At 38.5% G+C, this 17,435-nt stretch overlaps 1 protein-coding gene across 11 annotated transcripts in view; it reads left to right on the top strand.

The window, feature by feature from the left end:
- FHIT (fragile histidine triad diadenosine triphosphatase) overlaps positions 1-17,435 on the top strand; it is a 1,430,768-nt gene that overhangs the window by 401,166 nt on the left and 1,012,167 nt on the right. The gene's annotated exons all lie outside the window — the stretch shown is intronic.

Genomic DNA, 17,435 nt, shown 5'->3' with positions numbered 1-17,435 from the left:
GCTGTTTCCAGGCCTACACCTGAAGTGTGTGGGCACCACAGCAGGAGTACAAATGGAGGTCACATCCCGTCTATCTCAATGGTTAACAGTGATAAACGTAGCTAATAAACTGTTAAAGAAATATTTTTCTGCTTCTGCTATGAGAATATAACTTTTTAACAACAAAATCCAAAAGTATAGCTATGATTTTTATATGACTGAAAATTGGCAAGCTATCAGAAATAACTGAATTTGATTCTTACTGCACCTGTTTTATTATTAGGGATGGTATTTGGGTGGGTTTTTGAAAAGAAATGTTCATAAATTATTACATATTTATTCCAAGTGAGTTATTTCTTACTTATATCTTCATTTCACTAAAATTAATATGGTGGCATAGTAAAGGTGGGGTGTTTTCATCCTTGCTTTTGTTTGTTACATGATTTGTGTCTCTTGGCAGTAGTGATCTGATGAAGGGGACTGTAACTGAGGCCATGGGGCCAAGGTTAGCCACACTCCTTCATTCACCCATCATCTGTGGCTCCTTTAGTGCTGCAGTGACCAAAGTGAGCAGTTGAAACGTCCTAAAATATTTATTGTCTGGTTCTTTACAGAAAAGTTTGCTGACCTTTCACATAAAGAATTAAAAGCTAAGCTGCATTTGTATTTATAATATATAAAATATGAGTATATTTTCATTAATCTTCTAAATTAATGATATGTATTAGAAAGGTTCAATTATTTTTTGGATGTTTTCAAAAAAGACATTTCTTATAAAATGTCCAAATAATTTGTTAGCATTAAAAGGCAAGATGCAGACCTTTCAAATGATAGAAAAATGTCAAGTCACTTGAATTATTTTTTTATTTAAAATTTTTTTTTATTTTTTGAGATTTAAATTCAGTCTTATGAAGTGTTGTTATAAAAATAAGATGATTTTCAGTTTTGTGTTCGGTGTCTAGTGACCAATAGAAAGAATTGGTATCAGATTTCATGCATCGTACACTGCCATATACGTATATTCAATTTGTAGGACAGCGTGCATTATTGAATATTATAAGCTGGGCCTAAACCACCATGTGTAACAGTCGTGAATATGGCTGGAATTTGTGAGGCTTCTGAAAGCACTGCCAGTGTCTGATGAGAGAGAATAGATGTGCAGCACTGCCAGGAACCGAGGCTTTTTTTTTTTTTTTTTTTTTTGGTGCAGAAATCTGTTGCACTCATGTTATCAGAGAGGAAAGAGCTGACAAATGAATTAGTCTTATTCACATCTAAGCCCCTCCTCTGTTCGACTTCTGTCCACACCACTGAGCCATGTGCAGTTTTGCACACGCACAACTCACAACCCTCCCTGACACGTACTCAGTCACCTTTTCTTCAGTGACATCAAGCAAGAGAGGTAGAGAAGCAGTTTCCGGGGCATGGATGACTTTAGGAACAAAGAATAGAAGTGACTAGTTGTCTTGTACAGGAACCAAGCACCCAATCCTGAGTAACAGAAACCCCCTTGTGTTTTCTAACCATTTTTGGTTGGGGTATGTTGTGATATAGGAGCCCCTCTGAAACGTGGGGTTCAGGATATGTCATATGATACAGTAATGCCGTACACTATGTGCGTACTATAGAAATGCAAGGAGAAATAAAGAGGAACATCATCACAGGATTTTAACCTCTGAATCTGTGGAAAAATCAAGTAGGTAAAAAAATAATCTGAACAAAATAATTGATAAAGATGAAGTAGATAATTATATCTAAACTTAGACCCTGATAATAGAGACTATAACTCCTTTTCACAGACCTTTGGAAAATTTGCAGTACCTGGCCTTTATAGGTTACAAAGAAATCACAGAGAATATCAAGAAGGTTGAAATAGTAGAGTTCCCATCACCTGATTCCAATGCAATAAAGTAGAAGTTCATTATTAAAATCTTACAAACTGGACATTTTAAAATGCCTCAATGAGCAACTCTTAATTCAAAGAAACATTCAAAATCCAACTTGAAATATATGTAGACAGCACTGATAATGAAAATATAATACTTGTAAACGTGTGGGCTACCACTAAACCCTGGGCTTAGAAAATGTATAGCCTGAAACACCTAAATAACAACGACAAAAAGCATGAGAAATAAAATGCTGTAATCCATCTGGACTACTATAATGAAATACCACAGACTAGGTGGTGTAAACCACCAACATGTATTTCTCACGGTTCTATAGGCTGGGAAGTCCAAGATCAAGGCTCCAATAGGCCCTGCATCTGGTGAGAGAGCTTGGTTCACAGAGCTTGTCCTCTCGCTGTGTCTTCACATGGGCAAAGGGTGAGAGAACTCTCTGGCATCCCTTTTATAAGGACACTAATCCCATAATGTCTTTTTTTTTTTTTTTTTTTTTTTTTTTTTTTTTTTTTTTAGCAGAACCCTCATTGACCCTAGTTACTTTCCAAAGTTCCCACCCTTAAACACCATCACACTGGGGATTAGATTTCAACATACAAATTTTGGGAGGACATAGTCAGTCTATAACATAAGGGAATTAAACATCAGACTTAAGAGCAGGAAAATAAGTAGAAGGAATGCAGAAAGAACCAAATAAAACCAAGTTAAAAAATGAAATTTTCTAATCTAAAACAAACCCAGTGAGTATTGTGAATAAACCCAAATGCTGTTTCTTTGAAAGCAATGCAAAGCAATGTAATAATCCACCTATTAGCCTATTCAAGAAAAAGATGAGGAGCACAAAACCACAAAATTAGAAGTGAAAAGAACGATGAGTAAAGAAGAAATCAAAAGAATAAAAGGAGAACCTTTGCAAAATGTTTTTCATACAACTTTGAAAATCTTAATGGAATGGATTTTTTTAATAGGCAAGTAAGTTATCTAAACGTACTTAAGAAGAAGAACTTCGACAACATTGGAAATATCTGAGGAAGCTGTCAAAGATATAAAAGAAAGCCGCAAATCTTTATGCTTTCAGAAATAAACTATTTGGTACTTTTAAGGAGCAGATAATGATGACACTATTTAACATAGGAATGTTAAGATTAATTTATATCCACATAATGGAATAAAAACTGTGCGGTTATTAGATAGGAAGTAGAGCTTCTGTGGTGACTATGGGACAATCTCCAAAATATATTAAGGGTGAAAAAAGCAAGAGGCAGAACCCTGTATCTGTTATATCATCTTTTGAGGTGTGTGTGCGTGTGCTTGTGCATGTGTGTAATACCTGTAGAGGAATAGAAATGCAACTGGGAACAATGGTTACCTCTGGGGAAAGAAAGTAAGGAACTGAAGACAGGTAAGAGGCAGATACTTTTTAATGTGTGTGCTTTTGTACTTTCTGAATTTGAGTTCATTGGAATTCACTATGTGAATTCTTTTATCAAAATAAACTTATCCACAACACCGAGAAGGAAAACCACCAATGTATTTTTAGGAAGCTAACGTAACGAACTTTGTTAAATCTGACAAAGACAGCACGAAATAGGAAACTATAAATCAGTCTCATTCATGGACTTATGATGAAAACTTACAGTGAAAGTTTATGAATACAATACATATTATTAAGAGAATATTAGCTGTATCAAATAGGGAGCTTATTCCCAGAACGCAATGGTGTTTCAGTAATAAGCAATGTACTGGTATATTCTGAACTTCTCTCCTGAATTGCCTCTCATGGGGTAGAGCTGTGTGTGCCCAGCTGTCGTTATCTATAACTATATTTATATGTCTATCTGCTGCAATTCATCAAATCTGAAATGCTGTCAGTTGTAAGATATCTGATTACAGAAATGTTAAAATGTGGAAAAACTGTTTATCTTCGAGTCAGTGAAGTACAGTGTCCTTATCCCTTCCCCTTTCTCTCCCTCCCTCCGTCCTTCCAGCCTTTTCCCTTGCCTGCCTTTTTCTTTGCTATCTATCTGTCTATCTTCCTAACTACAGTATAGCCGAGATATTTACTTAGGGGAAATAAGGTAAAAACCATAGTCCAATGGACTATGGACTATGGATACCATAGTCCAATCTGTGTATTTTTAAAATTAATACTTATACAGATATATTGTGTGTGTGTGTGTGTTTCCTTCCCTTAGCGGGATTTATAGAAAACTGTAAATAAGGATCATCTTTGAAAAGAAGGTGGGGGCAAGAGAAGAGAGTATTTTATTTTCTGTCTTTCTGTACTATTTGAATTCTCTAATTTTATTCTATCCTTGCTTTTATTTAAAAGGAAATCAATAGGCGTTTTCATGGCAGGAAAATATGGGCCGTTGGTTGCTTTGTAATAGAAGGTTCCAGAGAATCAACCAGCTCCCGCCAGTGCATTTCACCATCTTAGAGAACCCCACCCTAGCTTCGGGGTCCTTTCCTTCTAGTGGTGCAGTTGCACCCATCTCTCCCAGAGCTATAGGCTTTGTGCCCAGCCCTTACCAGCGACTGAGTGGTGAGGGAATGTAAAAGCCCAGGTCCCTTGCCAGTGGGAACACTCCCTTTAAAGGACTGTACCCCAAGTCCTACCTTTGTGTGGCTTCTTGCCACTGCGTCAGCTATTTCTCTTGGGAGCTGTTCCTTAATAAATCACTTGTATGTAAGTCTCCTTTTCAACATCTGATTCTGAGACCTTTATGTTTTACTTTCAATTTATAGGCTATTAAAAATAAATCTTTAAATGTCCTTGTATTTGTATGTATGTATATATAAGAAATAACATGCAGTAGAATCAAATTATACTGGGATTAAGGAAACGGGGGCTGGCTTCCTTCCATTGAAACTTCTTGTGTCTTATAGACATTAGAATCTTTTATTTATTTTTTATTTTCAGTTTTTAACCAGTTCAATCTTTGCTGTAGTTTCTGTACAAGGGTATCTGCCCACCAACTTTAGTACAGCTATTAATTTTCCTGTACATACTTAAAGCCCACACTCTTCAGCTACTCATAGCTAATGTATTATGCAAGTTCCTACCAATTTCTGGGTTTCATGTTGGTAAAGCACAAACTATCAATTCTCAGTGAAAAAAAAAAAGAAATTTATAATTGAAGGATAGTCTCAAGGTGCAATTACTAATGGCTATAAATAACTCTGCCTACTTTAAGAAAGTCCTGCAGTATGACTCCTCAATAGTGGACCTCAGTGGGCAAGTGAATTACCAAAAAGCACTTTCCTTGTAGATTGCATTGGTGCCTTTGAGTCCAGGGTTCATTGTCAAATAAAGCATGTCATTTGGGTGCAGCAGCTTTGCATTTTTAATCGTGTTTGATCTCAGTCATTCATTTGCAACAGGTCTGCTGGCCATCATTGTGAACTGGCAAGGCTGTGATGCAAATGGTTATGCTCCTCAGGCAGTTTATTTATTCTGACGAAGTATTTATAATTCTCCTGTCTTTATCCTGAATGTGTGCCTGTATTTACAGCCATAAATTTCTCTGGATTTGAGTAGCTGTTGACAGCATGGTTTTAACTGTAACATACTCTGTGTGTGTGTGTGTGTGTATACACATCTATATACATGGATATTTATTCTCACACCCACAAACAGGGTAATTTATAGCATAACACACATACAGGCTTAAAAAAAAATCCCTGTGCCTGTCATAAACAGCAGAGTGTTTTTTCTATAGTATAGTGCTGGGTATTAGGGATAGATGTCATCTCAAGTGTTTCTTTCTGCAGGGGTAGGGTGAGGAGGTCTTGGGCAGCAAGCCGTCTTGATTGGAGGCTGCTTCTGCTGCTGTTGGGCCGGGCATCTCTCAACAGCCCCTGAGAGAGGTCGCCCAGTCTTCCAGCCCACTGTGCCTTTGTTTGGAAGGAACCCACCATCTGCAAGATCCCGGGAACTGACTCCTTAGTGAGTACCTGGTGGGGAGTCACTAGTTTGGAGAAGAGGCATGTCGACAACGGACTCGAACAAAACAGTTAAGCATTGCTTACATTCTGCTTCTGTTCCTTTTTATGTCTGTCTGTAATAAAGACACTGTCCGCTGCTGATTGTCGGACTTTGCTAGCATTGATTTTGCCTTTTTCAAAGGGAGACAAAGATTTAGGCAATCTGGGGATTGGAATGTTCTCTTCCGTACTTGCTCTTCCTCCATGGAGGACTGGCAATTTGTTGACACCGGACAGAAGACCTGAAATCTGGTTTTAGCTCATTACGTTGGGTCCTAAGTGTTTAGACATAGTCTATTTCCATATTTTATTATGAGTATTAGCTTTATCTCTCCTTAAGATTATAAGTTTCTTGAGGGCTGGAATAGGGCTTTGCATTTCACTTGTATCTTCAAAATATGTTGCATGTCCTCGAGGAGTACTGGGACATGATTGATGCTCTGTAAGCATTGATCAGTTGGACCCTCCAAGACATTCACTGAGCTTCTCCTTAACTCAGTCACAGGCTGTAATAATGGTCAGGTGGGAAGTTTGAGTTCAATGTTTATTTATTCAGTAGCTCAGAGAATTAGTGTATGGGATCATTAGCTAGGTATTTTATTGGGTTTGCATCAGTGTTTTTCATGCCTTTTTTTTTTTTTTTCGTTTGCTGAGGAACTTATACTTTAATGGACTCTAGTATGGGAAACGATATGTACAACAGATGAAGGGAGGTTGCTCTGTCTGAAACAGGGGTGGGAATGTAGGCTTAGATTGAGTGGCTTCATTTTCATTGCTCACTCTTCTCTCCTGCTCCATTTCCCCAGATATCCCCAAGCCAAGTGGTCAGTGAATCACCTCCTAGGATGGAGAGGGCTCCTCAGAGTATAGCTAAACCATTTATCTAAAGAAAGTGTCTTTGAGTATGTTATTAAATTTGGTCCACCATTTTTAAAAATAGACTTAATTTTTCTAGGGCAGTTTTAGGTTTACAGAAAAATTGAGCAAACAGTACAAAATTCCTGTGCACCTTTTCTCTCTACCCAGTTTTTCTATTATTAACATCTTCCATTGTGTCATGCATTTTATAATTGATGAATCTATACCGATACATTGTTATTAATTGAAGTCACTAGTTTATGTTAGGATTCTCTCTGTGTTGCACATTCTGTGTGTTTGGACAGATGCGGAATTTCATGTATCTGTCCTTGTAGTATCAGGCAGAATAGTTTTACTGCCCTAAAAATGCCCTGTGCTCCACCTGTTCATCCTGGGGCTGAACATTTTTTAAAGTATTCTGATGTTTATAAAAAGTGGTGGTGGCAGGGAGTGGGTTTGTTACTAGAGAAGTTCTGCTCTGTCTCTTCATCACACTTGGAAAAAACTCCAGATTTACACTCCCAAAGAGGCTAATTGGGATTACAGAGTGATCCTGATTCCTCTCTGATAACTTAGTAGACCACCTACAGCTATGGTGTTTTGGAAGAGCAGTGATTCATCAGGGAAGCTAAATGTCAAAGTGAATTTCACTTGAATGATACCGTGCTTGTTTAGAACATGTTGTGATATGTTTGAAATGTGTATTAATATTAATTTTTGGCTTTTTATGTCTAGATTCTAGACCCTTTCTTCCAAATACGGACTTGTGAAGTACGTTTCCTTAGTTGAGGGGCCTGTCTTTCACTTTGGTGTGTTGCTAATTATGCACGCAATTTTTAAAGAATGACACTGACAATGAATACAAAATATTAATAAACCAACAAGACAAGCAGTTTTCAGAAATCACATTATGTATACTTAATGCCTAACTGACCTTTTCTGCAGTTACTTAAATCTTATAAAAATTCATTTAATTTCAAAGCCAGAGTATTAGCCTATTTATATGTAAATTGTCTTTAATTCATGCATTGATTTAAAAGACTAATCCAAAAGATCTTTTACCACAAGTGACCTTTTTGACTCTACACTTCTGGGAAAGCTGTGAAGTGGTTTCTTGGTGACCTCGCATCCACCTGTGGTACAACACACGCCAATTCTGGTCCGTATAAACTACTCACAATTGTATAGTTTCAACCAACACTGAATTATTAATGGTAGAGTTATTCTAGCTCGTATCAGAATTTTCACAGAACCATTTACGGGGATTGATTTCTTTCTTTCTCTTTCTTTCTTTCTTTCTTTCTTTCTTTCTTTCTTTCTTTCCTCCCTTCCTTTCCCTCTCTCCATCTTTTCCTCTTTCTTTCTTTCTTTCATCCTCCACCGACAATCTAACTGGAAGCTTCACTGAGAAACATAGTCTGCTGTTCAAGAGACACAGAGTCAGGGGCTTAGTAGTAGTGGTTACTGCCTACAACGAGCCTGGATATTAAAGCTTAAATTTATATTACTGCCTGCCCTCCAGACCTGAGAAGCCAGAGAATCTTAGGAAAGCAAACAAAAGAGATTAACATCAATATTCTTGCTGCAATGTGTATATTTAGTACTCTCTGGGTTTTCTCTCCGTGTTTAGTTCACCTTAAAGGATATCTTTCTTTCTTTCTTTTTTTCTTTCTTTCTTTCTTTCTTTTTTTTAATTTATTTGAGAGAAAGTGAGAGAGAGAAAGAGAGAGAGTAGGAAAGAGAGAGGAAGAGGGAGAGGGAGAAGCAGACTCCCCTCTGATCAGGGAGCCTGATGTGGGACTCGATCCCAGGACCCTGGGATCATGACCTGAGCCGAAGGCAGACACTTAAAGGACTGAGCCACCCAGGTGTCCCCACCTTAGGAAATATCTCAAGCCAGTGCTTGATAACACATTGTCATTTTTCTGGTATACATACAACTTGGAATTTGCTGGTGTTTGTTATTAGTGGGTAAAAGGCAAATAATGTAAATCTTAAGCAGTGTAAATAACTTGATGTAAAATTGAACGTGTCGTATAGGATATATGTGTTTGTCTATTCTAACCTCTCTCTTAATATTGATGTCTCTGTTAGGGTTTCCAACTGTGGTACATAAAAGGAAGCCATGAATGTCCAGAATCATTTGCAAATGTGTGTGTGTGTGTGTGTGTGTGTGTGTGTGTGTGTGTGTATTTGGTGTGAAGTGAAATTGGTGTGAAATTTGTATTTGGTGTGAAGTGTCACCCCAGTGAACAACTCTATGCAGTGAGAACGTTCCCTTAGATTGTAATATGAATGTCAACACCCCCCATCCCTACCTGTAGCTGAGCAGCATAAGGCCCCTTATACATATACATACTTAACCTTATACATTCCTTCATCCTCCAGTATCCATAGCTTTGGAAATTTTACTTACTTACTTATTTATTTATTTAAAAGATTTTATTTATTTATTTGAGAGAGATTGACAGCACAAGCCCAGGGGAGGAACAGAGTGAGCGGGAGAAGCAGACTTCCCACTGAGTAGGGAGCCTGATGTGGGTTCGATCTCAGGATCCTGGGATTAGGACCTCAGCCTAAGGCAGAGGCTTCACTGCCTGAGTCACCCAGGCACCCCTGTTTGGCAATTTTAAAGACAGGTTGAGGCACTCCAAAATAAAGGAGAGCTACTAAGGGTGCACGCGTGCGCGCACACACACACACAGAGACAAACTTACTAAATACAAATGTATATGTCCAATATACATGGCAGTTGAAGTTTGATTTTTACAGTATTTATATTCTAGAAAGTTGCCACCAACACTGAATTAATGAATGCTAAGCCATTGCTCTTAGAGGAAATTCAGGGTTCCTGCAAGTCTCTGGCCCCAATGTTGTGGTTAACTGATCAGTACATAACTTTGTTTTATGTTTGTTTTTGTTTAAAGGCAAATAACTTAATTCTTATTGTTGATTTGTTAACATTGAACACATGGCCAACAGCACTATAACTCATGACCAAATGAAACTAATCGAGCACTTGTATTTTCTTCATCAGGCACGTCACAGCCTTCTTGCTCTTAGGAACATTGTGTGGCCCAGCAGCCCTACACCTGGGATCCATTTTAAACAGGGAACACCAAAAAAAGCACGACAGTATGAAAAACGGAGCACTAATAGACTCCAGAAAAAGAGTCATTCATAGCATGAGAGTTGGAACAAGATGGTGGAGTGTTGTTTTGTTCAACCTCACTTGGAACATGTTTCTGGAGAGAAATCAGTCACCACCCCGGGCATGCCCACGAGTGGCTGCAAAGTGCCGTGAGCATTGATTCTGGTGTTACCAATAAATTCTAGTGAGTAGGCAAGTTCACAAATACAGAGTCCACCAATAATGAGGAGGAACGGTATATGTATATATTTGCTTCTCTATTTCATCATAAGGCATGTGTAAATTTGTGTGGTTTCAGGGTGAACAGGTAGATGGGCACACAGCCCTCTTGGAACTGGTGTGCATCCTGCAGGAGACAGAGAGAATAAACAATTATCTAAATAATTACCTAATTACAACAGTGGGACCAGCTCTGGTGGAAGGGTACCAGATGCTGCTAGAGCACTGTAACAAAGTACCCAACCTGGGCTGAGTGGGGAAGGAGGGCTTCTCGGAGGAAATGACATTCCAGCAAGTGTTCAGAAGGATGGATAAATCTTCAAGAAAACATTAGTAGGTATAAAAAGCTGTCCTAGGGATTTTACTCGAATTCATGTCTTCCGATACTTTGCTTTTCTCTTTTAGGTAGAGTTGGTGACATTTATGTCAGCGTATATTTTCTAATGTAGGCAAGCATTCCCCTTTACACCTGCAGCAAGATTTTACCCCTATGGGCTATTACTTGGAAGCTACCCTCTCTTTATTTGTTAGTTGGGAACTGGAGCTCGAAGATGCTGACAAAATAACCTATCACACAGTGTGGGGTAGTAAAATATGGCTCTAGGATGGAGAGACCCTTTCTCCTTTCCGTCTTCTGTTTTTTCTTCTCTTTTTGTCATTTCCATCCCGCCTCCCTCATCGGCTCTTTGCTTCCTTTTTTCACACATCCCTTTAAAGATGATTACTAGGATTCTGAGAGATGAAAGAAGCCCTCTGATTCTTCCCAGTGGGTTAAGCTTCTCACTGGAAGTTGAATAACCAGGTAGTATATTTAAGCTGTGAAAATGCCTCTGGCTTCCCCTACCCCTTACTGAATAAACTCAGAGAACTCAATGAAATGAATTAATTTTTAAACTCATTGAATTGAATTTAAGCACTTAAAAGTGTACCTTTTTCGTTTGTCTAGGCCAGCTTCATAATATATAGATGGGACCCTTGATGGAATGGGAAAATCAGCACATTTATTTGTTCATTTATCCACAAATATTTATCAGCCCTCTACTTTATGTTAGGGCGTTGTGCAAGGCACCGGTGAAATAAAGATGAAAAAGACATATCCCTCTTCATGCCTGTCTTCCCGCAGATTCGTCTGAAACAGCATCAGCCTTTACAGGTGATAATTACTTTGTATGTAAAAATTAACTAGACACTTACTGTGTGCCAGGTACCTTGATAGCACTTGACATGCATTTTCTTCACAGTGTCCTTAGGAAATGGGTTCCATTCTTATCCCCATCTCATAGATGAAGTCTTAACTGAGATTCAGAAAGCTGAAATAAATAACTTATTTGAGGCCAGTTATAGGTAAGTAATGGATGGAGCTAGAGTTGGAGCCAGCTCCACTCTTAAGCATCATTTCTTCCTAAAATCCTTATGAGTAGCTCAGTAACTTTGGGAATTTTAGTTTGAGATGCCAACTAAAGTAAGCTTGTAACATTGGAAGATTTTTTTTTTTATTCCCACAAGTTTCTTGGGGGTTATGATCTTGTTTCCTGGTTTCTTGCCAGAAAGCACCTAAGATTTTATAGATGAGAAAATTTAGGCACCTGGGTGTTAAGGAACTTGCCCAAGGTCAAATTGTTAGGAAGAAGCATGTCTGGAGTTCCACCCAGGGCTGGACTACCTTTGACTACCAAGGTCTCCTTTTTAGAAAGGAGCGATTCTTTTTTTAATTTACTGCTTTTATTTTTTTCCTGATTTCAGTACGAATTCATGCCAAATGTAGAAATGTTAGAAAACACATAAACAGCAACAGCAAGAATGAGACATTAAATTCTTCTGTCTTTATCCTCGTAGATAATCCCATAATATTTCATTAATCATGAGGAATGCATTGTGTTTTTTGTCTTTTGGATTTTTTTCCTATTTCTTACCTGTGCATTAGTTTTGTTTCTACCATGAAGCTCTTTGCTCCTGGAGCGTAGGGAAAATTTCATTTAATTCTGTTTCCCATAGAACCTATCTCCTTACTAAGCATATGTATATTTTCAGCAAATATTTATTTCTTTTAAATTGAATTGAGATCACCTACTGTTTGCCTATCATACTCCTTTTGCAACTACAGCAACACCAACCCAGAGGCCCAAGAAGAAGGGGATCCTACTTTTCTATCATTCTCAAATTCTGTCCCCCGTGTCTAGGGAATTGCTCAGTTGCTATGCTTTTTCTAGGATGAAACTCAGAACACACCAACGTTAGTGTTTAGATGGCCCAGAGAGCAAATAAATTCTCCCCCTGGTCCCTTGCTCATATCAAGAATACAGTGAATGTTGACGGAGTAAGTCAGGGAGGCACTTTGCTTCATGGTACCCTCTTCATTTGCAGGTAGGAAAGGGCTCATGGATGTCTCCTGGCCTACAGATGCCATCACTACCGCAGGCCACTATTATCTTTTCCTTCATCTTCGCACCACATATCTCACTTATCACATCCAAGAGCTGTTCTCTGTCATTGCTCTCTGATCTACTCCTTCTTCTTATGATTTTCTTTTTTACTTCTGGACAAAACACTGTCTCTGCTTCTTTTCTTCCCAACTGCTATTTCCCTGTCCCATTTTTCAGCTTTTCTTCCTACTTCCTCTCTTTGGGCATTTCCTAAAGTTACTCATCAGTCATTGCTCTTGTCTCTTGATGATGTGTTTCCTAGAAACTTCATCCAGAATTCCAGTTTCCATAATTATCTCTATGTGGAGAACACCCAAGAGTCCCAACCATTCTTACTACATTTCTGGCCTTTGTTCAGATCCCCATCTTCCTAGCAGAAGGGCAGAGGAGAGTGCAATAACTTGGTACTAGAAGGTGCTCTTACCCACCTATCCTCCTCCAGGCCTGAAAGATGAGAGGAAGAAGCAGTGATAAGAGCTTGGAGAGATCTATAGAACAAGGTACCTGACATTGTGCAGGAACTTTCAGAGGATGGGAATAGACAGCCCAGGTATCTCGTACTGTGAAGTCCGTCTTGAAGTCCTCTGATTCTTACCAGGACTTAACCATCGACAGAACACTTCTTTAGCTTCTCAAGCTTTACTTCTCTGACATCTTTGGACCACAGGCCATATTAAGGCCCCACTAACTTGGAATTGTTCAATAAAAGAAGCCATGTTGGGACTCCTTGACCCTCCAATGCCCATTGAAGGTCTCACAGGGAAAAAAAAAATAGGGCTAGAGCTTCCATGGTCTCCCTTTGCAGGGTGGGTCCAAATTTCCCCTTCCAGCCTTGTTCAAGTGGCCAAAGCATAAGCGTAATGAATTTGGTAAGTAAAGAGAGATTGTCTGGGTTAGGATGAAGTTTGTACTGGCTTTTCTTTATCAGGATAAGATTAATTTTCTCACTGCCATGATATTCCCTTAATATTCATATCTCTCACAAGTCAAGTTTACATTTGATCCCTGACTCTCAGCCCTGTCCTTGGGTTTTCCTTGGAGCAGCTCTGGCCTGGAATTTTGTAATGTATCCAGTATTGTATTGTTCCAATTTCCACTCACATGCTACTTACTCCTTTAGATCATTACCTGAGCTAAAGGACCACCTTTTCCCTGCTCCCTATGTAAGTCACTATCTCTGACATGGTTTGTTTTATGGTCTTCATACTGATACATACTAAAATGATCTCGTTCCCACATTTATTTCTTTGCTTATTGGCGTCTTCCTATCCCTTTCCTCTATTCTCCGCTAGAAGAATTCATCCCATGAGGACAGAGATCAAGCCTGTCTTGCTCACCAACCTCTCCCCACAACTTAGACTAGGACATGCCATAAAAGAAGTACTCAATCAGCACATTTTAAGTGATTAAACTAAAATTCCCAGGATATGAGGGTTGGAACCAGTAATGGAACCTGTCTGCATAGAAGCCTAAGGTTCTCCTCTGACCAAGTTCTTTAACTTTGAGACTCTTCTTTTGCAATTAGGTATATATTGAGTATTCCCAGTTTTTAAAAATGATAATGACTTTAAATATTATTTAAAAATTTTGGACAAAGTAATAGAAGTGGTTTACTCCCTTTACTCCCTTTACTAACTTAATCTTTCATCATTCATTACCCTTCCCTGTACTTTATTTATAGATGACCTTATGCTTTTCTAAAAGCATCAAAGTATTTTATCTTCTGGTATTTTCACAGTAGGCTTTGCAGAGTAGAGGGAGCTAGTAATATCATATGAACTTTGCACATGAGGAGACTGAGCTCTACAGAGGTCAAATGGCTATAAATTTGCCTTCTTTGTAAGTTGAGTAAGTGGTGAAGAACTCCAGGTTGATTGACCCTGTTTCCTATGATTCATGCTTTGTCTCACTTTCCTTTCCCTTTTTTTTTCTTTTCTTTCTCTTATTTTAGTATTAATCTCCTTACTAGTCCTTCTTTCCTTAGGACTTGGTATTTTATGCCATTTGTTCTACATTTTTGGTGATTTTTCTCTGGGTCTTTAATGCCTTTATGGATGTCCCACTGGTATGCTTAATGGTGCAGAAACAGTGTTCAGTCCTTTCCTGTGCTTTTGGTTTCCCAGGGTAGTAGGGTGGTGGGCACAGAGTAAGCTTATTGGTAAAGGAATGACTTAATGAATCAGTAAAAGATATCTAGCTTTTCTAGAGCCTAAGTCTTGCAGTCAACAAGAAGGCTATTTAAAAATACAACTCATGAACTCATGAGAAGGGGTTCACAAATGCATCCCTTATTCTTTTGGCATTCTACCTTCCAAAGGCTATAAGTGTATCAGAAACAAATGTTGTCACTTAGAGGTAGGAAACCTTGGTTGTTGTCTTTGCTTTTTTAATAATTCACTGTTTGACTTTGGTAAACTCACTACTGTGCTGAGCGTTGACTCCTTCTTCTATAACAGAGGCTTTCAAATGGTACTTATTTAAAAGCCAGCATCCCCTTTGCTCAAAGGATGGTCTTATTTATAGACTGTTAAAAGAGTAAAATGACATAAAAGGAGCTGTGTTGTTTGAAACAACTTCATTGGGTTGGTATGCATTGACATGGTTTGGAGACCAGCAATCAATAAAATGGACATGGTAATATTTACTCTGCCCAGCTCTCTGAATATGGTATGTGAAGAAGTTTCATAAAATGTGCTTTGTTCTATCAATGATGTCACCAATGAAGGTAATTTTACCATTTTCTTTTCTCCCTTCAGCTGATCTACTAAACATGTCACTGCAAACCCAGATCAAGAATTTTAAAGTCTTTAAATTGAGCAGCCACTTTCCAGTAGGAATGTTGTAATTCAACAGGAGAAGTGAGTTGAGAACATTTAGAAAAATACTAATCAAGAGGGTTATTAAAGGCAAAATGAAAGGAAACGGTATTAAGCCAGCAATTGGGCTGGCATTGTTTGGCGTTAATTAAAATTGTAACAAGTCACAATAATGCCACTGTAGCTTTAGTCTGGGAAGCTGTAATCTAGTTCCCAAGTGAATAAACTGTAAGGCCAAAGGCCGAATAGTTTAACAAAAGGGATTAGATGATTATCTTGTAAACCAGAGAAGCAATGATATTGTTGCTTAATTAAAGAGCTTGGTAGGAAGCTCAAGTTACAAGTTAGAGTCTTCAAGCAGTTGCCTGGTCCTTTGCAAGACAGTGGGATGGTTTAATTTAAGAGAAAAAAGAAGAAACCATTCACAAGGGCATCCAAGTGTTGAGACTCTGGGAAAACAGAAGTACTGTAATGACAGACCAGTGGTGGCTGGGGGAAAACACTAGGGGGAATCATTTAATATAGTGATGATAAAGACTAATGGAATGAATAGGGAGTGTTTCCTTAGCAATCACGAAAATTGCATTGATAAGTATTAGACACCCATATGATCAGGGGGATTAAGTCTAAGGAGATTTGGGGACTTAATTGGACACAGAGCTAGAAAGTACACTAATAAATATTGATGCTCTGGGTTTTAATGTTCGGTTAATTGTGTTTCGACTGTTTTGAAGTTTCTTTGACTATTGCTATGCAGATCATAACTGATAATGTCTATAGTTCTGCCTGAAATTTTTGATTGAAGTCTGACTCTTTTTCCTTGAAATCTTTTCTCTCTTTTTTTTTAACACTTCTTAGGTAGCTTGATAATTTTGTTCTGGTTAGTGACGTTACCTACTCACATTTTGATTATGACTCTCTCTGGTGCCTCAGTAAATAAATATATGCGATGTGAAAAATCTACATGGTCTATCATCTGTATGTTTAATTTTTATCTCTGTGATAATCGGCATGCTTCCAGGTACCAGGTTATGAACTCAGGTCCTGTGTATACATCATAGGACAAAATCATTCTGAGTTTCAACTGTAACTCCACTCCCCCCCCCCCCGTGCCCCCCCACCACTCTCACGAAGTATGCAGCTTCCTGGCCACAGACAGTCATGGGGCAGAATAGACTAACTTATGTGTTCAAATTTAGGTTAGAGCAGAAATCTTTGTAAATCATTATATACCACCTATGTTTTTTTCTCTTCCCGGCACTGTTAAGAATCTGTCAGCAGTGCTTGTGATAATCCGCTGTTGCTTGGATTGGGCACTCCTCTGAGTTTTCCTGCAAAAGTAAGCCAACATTGTGTCTGCAGATTTTCAGCTTGATGACACCTTGGCTTAATGAAAATTCTTGAAGAAGAGAATGTGATTTTTTTTTTAAAGTTCCAAGCTGGTAAAAATGAACAATTTTGCATAAGAAATAAATCCTTAGCATTAAGATAAATGAGAAGCACCATTGATGTGAAACTAAGTTTGCTTTGACATAGATAAGGGAGCTAAGTAGGATTCTATGGGAATTCACATGTCGGATCTAAATCTTTTTAAAACCACTACATCAAGAAATGTGCTTTTTCCCTCCTAAGATGACTATTTAAATATTTTCCTTGAGCAGTTTTTAAGTAACCTTTCTCAGTGGTCTTGACCCTGCACTCTTTTTTTTTTTTTTTTTTTTTTTTTTAAGATTTTATTTATTTATTTGACAAAGAGAGAGATCACAGGTAGGCAGAGAGGCAAGCAAAGAGAGAGGTGGGGGAAGCAGGCTCCCTGCTGAGCAGAAAGCCTGATTGGAAGGCAGAGGCTTAACCCAGTAAGCCACCCAGGTGCCCCAGACCCTGTGCTCTTAAACTGGAAGCCTCTGAAGGCACTGAGAACCTCCTCTTGAGAGGGTGCTATGGATACCATTTCAATTTGCCTGAGTTCTGTAGTTACTCACCAAGCTAGGAAACAGCACAGTTCCTGGCATTCTTGCCTGCTTTAATACTTAGGCCACCCGGATCTTGTTTTGAAATTACACTGACAGATTTCTTCACACTTTGGAAGAGCTATGAATTG

Source organism: Mustela lutreola, chromosome 2 (genome assembly GCF_030435805.1).
Source record: "Mustela lutreola isolate mMusLut2 chromosome 2, mMusLut2.pri, whole genome shotgun sequence".
In the NCBI taxonomy this organism is placed as follows: Eukaryota; Metazoa; Chordata; class Mammalia; order Carnivora; family Mustelidae; genus Mustela; species Mustela lutreola.
The sequence above is the reverse complement of the archived record's forward strand: the minus strand, read 5'-3'. Positions and strand labels throughout refer to the sequence as shown.